At 29.6% G+C, this 9,505-nt stretch overlaps 1 pseudogene across 1 annotated transcript in view; it reads right to left on the bottom strand.

The window, feature by feature from the left end:
• Positions 1 to 8,114: 8,114 nt before the first annotated feature.
• The window catches only part of LOC147808302 (voltage-dependent calcium channel subunit alpha-2/delta-4-like), a 50,803-nt pseudogene continuing 49,412 nt past the window's right edge, over positions 8,115 to 9,505 (bottom strand). Inside the window, exon 24 of the transcript XR_015434963.1 lies at positions 8,115 to 8,243. The product of XR_015434963.1 is annotated as a voltage-dependent calcium channel subunit alpha-2/delta-4-like (transcript). The remainder of the gene's footprint in view (positions 8,244 to 9,505) is intronic.

The following is a 9,505-nucleotide window of genomic DNA, read 5'->3' as shown; positions in this document are numbered from 1 at the left end:
ATGTTAAAATTTCAAGTCCGTCTAACTCCCTTTAATATTAAGCTATAATTTTTGAACTCAGACGAAAAGTTGGCCTCTATGAGCTGAACTACCTTACAAAGGAAAATTTTCATAAACCAATTAGGGGGGCTGCAAACGCCCCTTAAGTCTTTTGTTTAGCTAACCGGGAGAGGGTACTTGAAGCTATGTAGTAGACCGATCTTCGTATAAACGTGGTTCAACGGCTAAGATCGCGTGCTGGTGACTTACGCCTTAAGCGATGGGGTGCGGGTTCGAACCCCGGTTGTGTTTAGTTTTTTAAATTTTTTACTTTTTTTTTACATTATATTATTTATTTAATGTGTTTTTTGATATATTAAAGTATCCTATATATAAAAAATAATTTTGTTTTGTTCAGGAAATTTCAATTAATGCTTAAAAACTGGAAAAATCTCGGAAATTTAGTTTATTTATATTATAATATTTTTTTAAACTCCTTTTACAATATTTTCACGATAGTTTAGCATGCGAAATGTGTTCTGTGTTTAAAATCAAGTGTCTTTCTTTTAGAAACAAAGCTTAATGGAATAAAAAATAAAATAAGATAAAATGACGGGAGAAAGGTTCAAATTTCAAGTCCGTCTAACTCCCTTTAATATTAAGCTATAATTTTCAAACTCGGAAGAAATGTTGGCCTCTATTAGCCGAAACATCCTACAAAGGAAAATTTTCACAGACCAATTAGAGGGGGCTGCAAAGGCCCCGTAAGTCCTTTGTTTAGCTAACCGGGAGAGGGTACTTGAAGCTGAGTAGTAGCACGATCCCCGTATAAACGTGGTTCATCGGCTAAGACCGCATGCTAAAATAGTAAAAAACAACAATCTCGAAGACACTTTTCCATACATTGACGCTTGTCATATGTTTTTCAAGCGTGACATTGGACAATTGTCATTCATGATAGCTAGATGCAGTGGCGTACGTTAATTCTCCATACTAAATTTGATAAAAAATGACTTAAGAAAGAATGAGTCATCATGAGCATTGAATATGATGTGCTGGAAAATGATTTTAGCAATGTGATAGAAGGCTTCACTTCTCAAAACGCGTAAAAAGTATTGCTATCTTAACTTTTGATGAAAATGATGTAATTAAAGCTTTTATAATAATGCATAAATGTTTTACTTTCTTAAAATTATTCAAAAGTAAAATTTTTTCTTTGAAATTACTCATAAAAAGCCCCCTAATGAAGACAGGCTGAGGGCCCCCAAAACGGCTCTGCTTTTTGGATTATAGATTTTCATTTAAAAAAGTTTGATATATTACCTTAACGCTAGTTTCGTGTACAAAATGAATAAATAATGAAAATGACGTTCTCATTTATCTGCTATATAACTAAAGTTTTTCTGGAGAGTATGCATAGCGCTATCGAAAGACGGAGCTCCAAATCTAGCACAGCAGTACGTTGTAGTTCAGGGAGGTAATGTCCCAATAGTTTCGTCAAGAGAGCTGTCCAAAGTTTAGAACAATTAATGTTAATTTTACTTCGTGTGTATTTCACCATATCTCGAAAACTTATAAAAAGAATTTTTTGTTCTCAGTTTTAAAATTCGTTTATCCAAAAAAAATTCTATGCAAAATATAACTTATAGTAAATGCTAATTATTTTATTTAATAATAGTCGAAAAATTGAACTGCAGGGTAGAAATTTTTTTCAAAATTTAACTTTTCACTAATTGACCGTTTTTGCTATTTAAAATTGCATTCTTTAAAATGATGTAAAAAAATAATCTACTATACAATTCAAAAATTTTAAGACTTATATTAAATAAAAAACCAATGATCATTTACTAAAAGATATATTTTGAGTGGAATTAAATTTAAATAAACGAATTTTACAACTGTGAACAAAAATCTTTCAATTCGTTTAAAAAGTATTTAAAAAAAAATTAACATGAAGAGATCCAAATTTTGGAATTCTCTTCTGTCCAAACTATTAGAACCATATTTCCAGAGTTCCGGCTGCCCCCAATATCTTGGGGGTCAGACATCTACATCACTAAAAAAAAAAGTTGGTTTACTCAGAGAAAGTGCATTTTTGTGTCTGATTTCGTAAAATATTGTTACTGTAAGACTGTCTTTTTTGTGTTAAAAGGGCATTTATACTCTATTCCTTTACTACTTGATTAAAAGCGCCAAATACTGTCTTTGGAGATTCTGGACCTCATTTCAAATCAACTTAAATAGAGTTGAAACGCTTAATGCTCATTATATGAATTATTTGCTTATGCTTTACTGCTACTTCGTAACCTGAATTAATAGTGCTTTGCTTTTTTAATAAAGTGGAAAACTGTATTCTTTCTTCTTGGAATAAATCAATTATATTTTAAATGGGAATAAAAAGTACATTAAGTGCTTAATTTCTGGATCACTTTTATCAATATTAATGTACTTAAGTGTGTACTCAATAAAAGTTAATTTAAAAAAAAGGAGCTGTTTTTGTACATTGTTTTTAAAAATTCTGCAAATCAAGTTTCGTTTCTTTTTTGCCTACTATGGCAGGTAACACAACTTTTTTTTTATTACAATTAATTTAAGACAGAAAGTAAGATTTGTATACTATTGAATTTTTGTTGAGAAGAATATAATTACATGTAGAGAATTGGCATTTTATGTTTAAATTTCATATTGGTTCAAAATCAAAGTCATTGATCCTAACCTATTTCAAGCATTGATTTGAAATAAATACTGTACTAAAATTTGGATATATGTCCAATTTTATTGTGTTTCTAATCGATTTTATTAACACACTGCGTTTTTAATCGAATTTATTAACACAGAAACTGTTCGTGTAGAACAGTTTCTGCGTCATTGATTCTGTGTTATTCTTCGTGTTCTTTCTGTGTTAATAAATTAATTCAAATATGGTGTTTTATGTTTTTTAAAGTGTTGACCACGCTGTAATTGGTCTTGTACCAGGAAGGTTCTGGGTTCGAATCCCGCTTAGTGCATAGGTGTAATCTATCTGTTCTTTTAAGGGTGACGTTGATCCACCTTAATGGGACCCACAAAACAGAAATAAACAATAGTGCCTGTCACGTGCCATATGTTGCCAAAAGTGGTGGGCATTGAAATAATATTTCTGAAAAATATTTATCTTTGGAATGTCTCGCATATCATTCATACAAAGTCATCTTAAAGACTAACAGTTAAAATTGAGTCAGCTACTTTTAAAAAAAAAATCTTTCTTGTGTTTCAAATTTTATAAATTAGAATGTCTTTAAAGATTAACAGAATATTGTATTTTAAGTTTATACAATTGTATAATATTTTTATGCTCAATTGACTGAATTAAATGATAAATTTTATATTATGCCTTTTGAGGTAACAATATGTCTTTTTAAATTTGTTCTGGCTCTTACTTTTAGTATCTTGCTTCTTTTTTATGTGTCACGTTGATGCATTCTTTTATATATATATAACGTCGTTGCCGAGAGGAAGGATAAAAACAGGTCTTAGGCAGAGAAAGAGGGCACAATATTTAATTTTTAGAGAGAGAACAATCATCAAAGTGACACAAAATCGTTTTGTTCCTCAATAAAAGTTAGTTTCCCAAAACTGTGGCTTTTCTTCAAGTCAAGTGTTCTATTGTTCAATACTTATCAGTGTTTCAATCAAATGACTTCTACTAACGTACTATTGGACATATTTTCTAAATATAAGAAGTATTAAATTAAATACAGTAGCATTAAATTCTAAATTGAAATTTATTTAAACTGAAACAGTTGCAGTGAAATAGTAGTAAGCTTCTATATAAAGTGAACTAAGTACCTTGGATAGATATTCTATAAAATAGCAGCTTTCCCTTGATCTTCAAGAAATGATAAATAAATGAGATACATTTTCTTTTGATAATTTTTATTTTTACCTTTTTATTTATTTTTTAGTGGTAAGTAAGAGTACAGCATATATGTAAAAAGTACAAAATAGGACACAAAAAAAAATAATGTTCGATCAGAAAATTTGAAGCATGTCTATTTTTTTTTTTCTTTCTTATACAATAGACAAAGAGTATTGGTAGACAGCTTGACTCTATGATGGTGCAATCACATAAGGTTTATGACAGCTACTAGTGGCAACATCCTGAGAAAAGGAGCAGCTAAAAGTCTTGTCTGCTTATTCAGCTGTAAAATAGAAGCATTTTTCTTGATAAAAAAATTTAAATCGTGTTACCTTAAAGTTCTGCAGTGGGTCAGAATCTAATCTAAGACATAAATTATATTAATATCGGACAACTATGCCAAATAATGAAGAGCTTAATTATTTTTTATGAATTTAAAATATTTACTTATATATAATACATATAACAAAATTAATGACTAAATTTTGACTTGTTATGGCACAGAGATATTCTTCAAAGCGAATGAGTATCTGCATAAATCATAGTAGAAACATGAAGTCCTGGTAAACATATCTCACAGAAAAGCTTTAAGCAGACAATGCTGTGAGATTATTCTCCGGGACAAATGTAAATCATCAGTAGAACAAACGGCAATGTGAATACTAATAAATTTTTTTTATTAAAAACAAATTATATTAAATATTTAAAGAATAATTTCTTATATAATCCAGTCAAAAGCTAGAAGAGAACAAGTTGCTTCAAATTAGTATTGCACTCAAGATACCTTGTGAAAATTTCAATCGATGGCTAAGTATATAACTAAAAGCACAGCTTTTTAAATTGTAAATCTAAAAAGGTTTGAATACATTACTTCGAATCAACTTGAGTAACAGAGTGAAAGAGGGACATTTAACACAAAAGTATACATTTTAAGAGAACATTTTCAATTACCAGAAAAGTGTTATAAGCATGCACACATACAATTACATATATAAGAAAAATACCCACAAATTATTAAACTTCCGACACCTTCAGAGAAGTTTCACTACTCGTTATTAAAAAGCATAATAAACATTATTACAAAGCAGTAATGTTAAATATATCACATTATATATAAGCAGTAACATTCATTCATAGAAATGTTAAATATTTTTTTCTCGGCAAAAGACAGACGAGAAAAAGTTGCTTCAATTAGATAACAAGATATCTTGAATTGCAATCAAGATATCTTGTTCAGATTTCAACCGATGGTTGAGTATATAATTAAAAACACAACTTTTCAAATTGTAAATCTAACAAAGGATTTCATGTATTAATTTGAATCATCAGGAATTACAGAGTGAAAGAGGGTCATTTAACAAGGAAGTATACATTTTAAGAGAATATTTTTAATAACCAGGAAAGTGTTATAAGCATGCACACATACAATTATATATATCCAAAATAAAAAATGCCCACGATTTATTAAACCTGGCTCATCCAACATCTTCCGGGAATACTTGGGACACCGTCAGAGTAGTTTCACTACCCTTTTGGGTGGAAGCGCTACTCCAACTCATACTTTGGGATTTAGTGCATTCGTCACTTAAAAAATCAAAACATAAAAAAGGAGTTGAAAAGGGTGTTAATATCGGAAGGCATGTTGACGCAGTTAACAGAACATTGAAGCACACATCCACAATTAGGCAATCGCTCTCGTGCATTGCTAGTCGACCAAAAAGCTTTTATTAACAATAAAAAATTGGCCCACTTCCTCCATGCATGTTTAACTTGTCATGAGGTTGAACTAATTCTCTCAACTCAGTCTTCTAGCATTCAGGTGTTCACTCAAGTATTATAGTTACAATGGGTTTTGCAAAAATGAATTTTTGAATCACATAGTTACAGTCTAGTAAAAGAAGTAAAAACTAAAGGAAGATAGTTCTCATTATTACAATTTTAAGTTATGTCTAAGTGTTGATAGGTTACTGGGTTACAAAGTTACATTGAGAGTTAAATTGTTAAAATTAAATAAATTATTGTTACGACAGGTTTGCTGCTCGGTTTCTTATTTTCAATTCTTTTGCAGCTCTCCAATTTAGTCAGGTTATTTACGTCTGAAAGAGAGGGGTAGTGTCTGATTAATCTTATTTAATATTTCTATTGCAGAATCCACCAGAGTTTAGACATAAATAACAGCATTTAAAGAACAAGACAATCACAGGATATCACATCACAACATTTAATAGTTAGTCACAGCACAGATTTTTTAAAATTTATTTTCTTTGCATATGACATAAATGAGCTCACGGCCAACTGCTTGATTGGTGGGTGCACTGCCTACGGTAGAAACTAGTTGCAGAACTGTGGTGAACAATAATTTTGTACAAAATAAGAGGTAAACAGCAGAGCAACAATTTTGTGCTTTTGTATAAACAAGTGAAGTTTATTTAAAAATGATAAAAGATTTCCCTTTTGTAAGAGATAATAAGCCTGTGTATAGTTCATTTTGTAAAAATACATCTTTAACCTTAGCTGATAATTGTCTTTGCCAGGTCCTGTGAATGTGCCATTTACATAGCAAATGTGAAACCTTTTCAAAAATCGTATTGAATGGATGAGCTGTAACTTTATTATTAGTCATTATACAATTACAATTTAGGTTTGGAATTTTAGATTTAAAAGAAAGAAATACTTAATGGTTTCTGCATCTAAACTGCTAGTAATAAAATGTGCAACTGGATAACTATGTCCAAACTCTGTAACTGAAGTTTATCTAAAAATATGATAAATATTTGTGTTATGAATTAAGCTAAAGAGAGTTTACTACATCATCAAGTAAAATTTAAATAGAGCATTAAACAAGAAAACCCATATTTCTTTTAGACTGCTCTTATACCTCACAACTTGCAAACTTAATTCTTTATTCTGATCTTTTAGAACAGACACATTTACAGACTGATGGCAGAAATAACTAACTTTTTAAAAAATTAACATAAGCAACTAACTTTCTGATACAAGAACAATGTTAACCTTAAAGGAGAAAAAATAAATCTTCAAAAAATAACTAAAGCATCACACCAATATTAACAAAAATATGGTTTAATAACACAAGCCTGCGAAATGGAAGTTTTTGAAAAATACAAGAGAAGTTATTGGTGCTGATTTCGAAAATGATCTTCATTTTTCCTAATCACATAAGGATTTTTTGTAAAATCGATATTAATGTCTTTACTAAAATCAGATTTAGAAAGGAATTTTCTCAAACAATTTTTCAAGTACTATCCGGTAACTGCTATCTTCATTCATTTTGATCTATGTAAAATTTAATCTTATGAAAGAAAATTGATTTTTGAGCTATCAGCTAATTTTTTATAGGTCAAAATGAATAAAAAATACTGTTACCAGACCGCACAAGTCACCTCTGGTCGAGAGAAAAACAATAAGTTCCTTGCGTTTAAACTTTTTACATCAGTTTCTGGAAGAAAATCACCAACATACCATTTGAATTTTGTTTTTTACATTAAGATAGCTTACGTAAAATTGACGATTGACCAAGAATAGCAAATATTGTGTATGCGTACATGAAAGTTTGAAACAAATACAAAACAAGCAAAAAACATATTGGTAATTTAAATGTAATGTAAAAAAGAGAAAAGTTTCTATTTAAGGATATACTCGTTTTCCTCTGAAACTTATTTTTGATGATCTTCTTTTATGCTAAGTCTCAGATCTATCCCGAGCTATCATCCAACAGTAGTAGTTTTTCTAAATTAATGTCCTTAAACTTGAGCAGGTTTTGCTACATATGGTAGTCATTTAGAAAAAATTTCCTTCTGTTGTATTTCAATATTATCAGAACTTTTGTTTAATTATGTCCAACTAATTTTGAAACTAAAAAATTACCTAGTTTCTTAAGAACAGTAGCAAAGCATCTAATTCTATCACCTTCATTTTTTCTTTAGTTAATATTTCAAATTCTAGGTCATTTTTCTGACAGAATGGGCAATAAAATAACATTGCATGCATCAAATAGCAAATGGGACTTTCAAATCTTACATTTTAATGAAGAGGTCTATGCAATAGGGAAGCCTACAAAAAAGAATGTAAGCTATTTATAAAAGCGCAAATGAAATAAGATGAGTCATTCTATGATCTTGCTTTTGAAAATAAAAAATACACACAATAGCAAATAAAGCTAATTACTAATAATTACTTAATTCAAATTATTTTAAAATAGAGTCGTTTAAAATCGTACCAAGAAATGACTCAACGGAAACAATCTTCAACTTGATTGATGCGACCCAAATTAGTACCACTGACTCGACCAAATTAGTATACACTTCTGAGTAGTAATATTAAACATCAAGTGGTGTGCCCTCTATACCTAGATAAATATAATTACGAAAAAAAAATTAGAGACAATAACTAAAAACACACAAAATACACTGAATTGGTTAAGTAAGAACATTTTAAAAAAGTGCAATGTCATTAATTTTGAAACTTTACAAGAAACTTGATTTATGAGTATTTCACAAGATGAAGTTTTAAATAAATTTTATCTAAAACTGATTTTGCCAGCTAAGTGTTACACAATGATTCAAGATGCAACAAGTTTTCAACTCTGATAAAACTAGTGCTTTTTATACACATATATATTCTATTCTGGGAATTCAAGGCTGAAAACATACCATTGAATCATAATTAGATTTATATTTCAAAGGAGGAGTTATTTTTAGAATCTTGTCCCTCTTTCACTTCCATTTTAGGAAGCATTAAATGATTTTCCATAATGCGTAGAGTTAGCATGTATGTACGAATGGAACCTAATTACATCAAAATCTGTAAGTATTTAATGCGAGTTGGTTTTCGCATGTCTCTTGCTGAATAACGTGTTCCAATAAACATCTGCCGGAATCATCCGGAGTTTTGTCCACCCCCTCCCTTGTGGAGAGTGGATGTGAAATGTTATAGCCACCAGCCTACCTTTAAATAAACCTTTTGATAACTTATTATGGCTTATGACTGCATTATTAAAAAAGGAATACAACAATAATAACACGGATGTAGCCCTGTTATTATATACATATATATTATTTCTTAGGGAAAATTTCACTTCATAATTCAACGTTTTTAATTTAAGTTTAAAAACTATTTTTTATCACAATCAGGTTGAGTTATGAGAGCGAATGCAAAATATAGGCCTATTGTGGCAAAATGACCGATGCACAAAAACTAAGTGACAGTACAATAGACTACACATAAATATTTTTGAAAATTATAAAGAATAAAACAATTTCAGTACTTAAAAAATTAATAAGAATAAGAATCAAGGAGGAAAAATGCTTAATGTTTAAAATGAAGAAATTAAAAAGAATGCATGAAGAAAGATTTTAAGGAATAAGAACTTTAAAAAAAATGAGCCCCACACCAGACTCCAAAGAATGGAAATTAGTACTTGATAACAATACTGTATTTTTCACTGAGGAACCAAAGTATCAAACTCAGACATGATAAATGTTAGTGTATTTTTTTTATTTATAAGATAGACAAATGATTCCTGAAAGAAGAAATTACCTGAAATTTCTTCAATGTTTTTTTCTTTTAGTGCTTATTTTTTTTTCTTTTTGTATATAAAAAACAAATAAA

The sequence above is a fragment of the Parasteatoda tepidariorum genome, chromosome 6, assembly GCF_982258835.1.
Source record: "Parasteatoda tepidariorum strain Cologne lab strain chromosome 6, Ptep-v5.0, whole genome shotgun sequence".
Classification (NCBI taxonomy): Eukaryota; Metazoa; Arthropoda; class Arachnida; order Araneae; family Theridiidae; genus Parasteatoda; species Parasteatoda tepidariorum.
The sequence above is the reverse complement of the archived record's forward strand: the minus strand, read 5'-3'. Positions and strand labels throughout refer to the sequence as shown.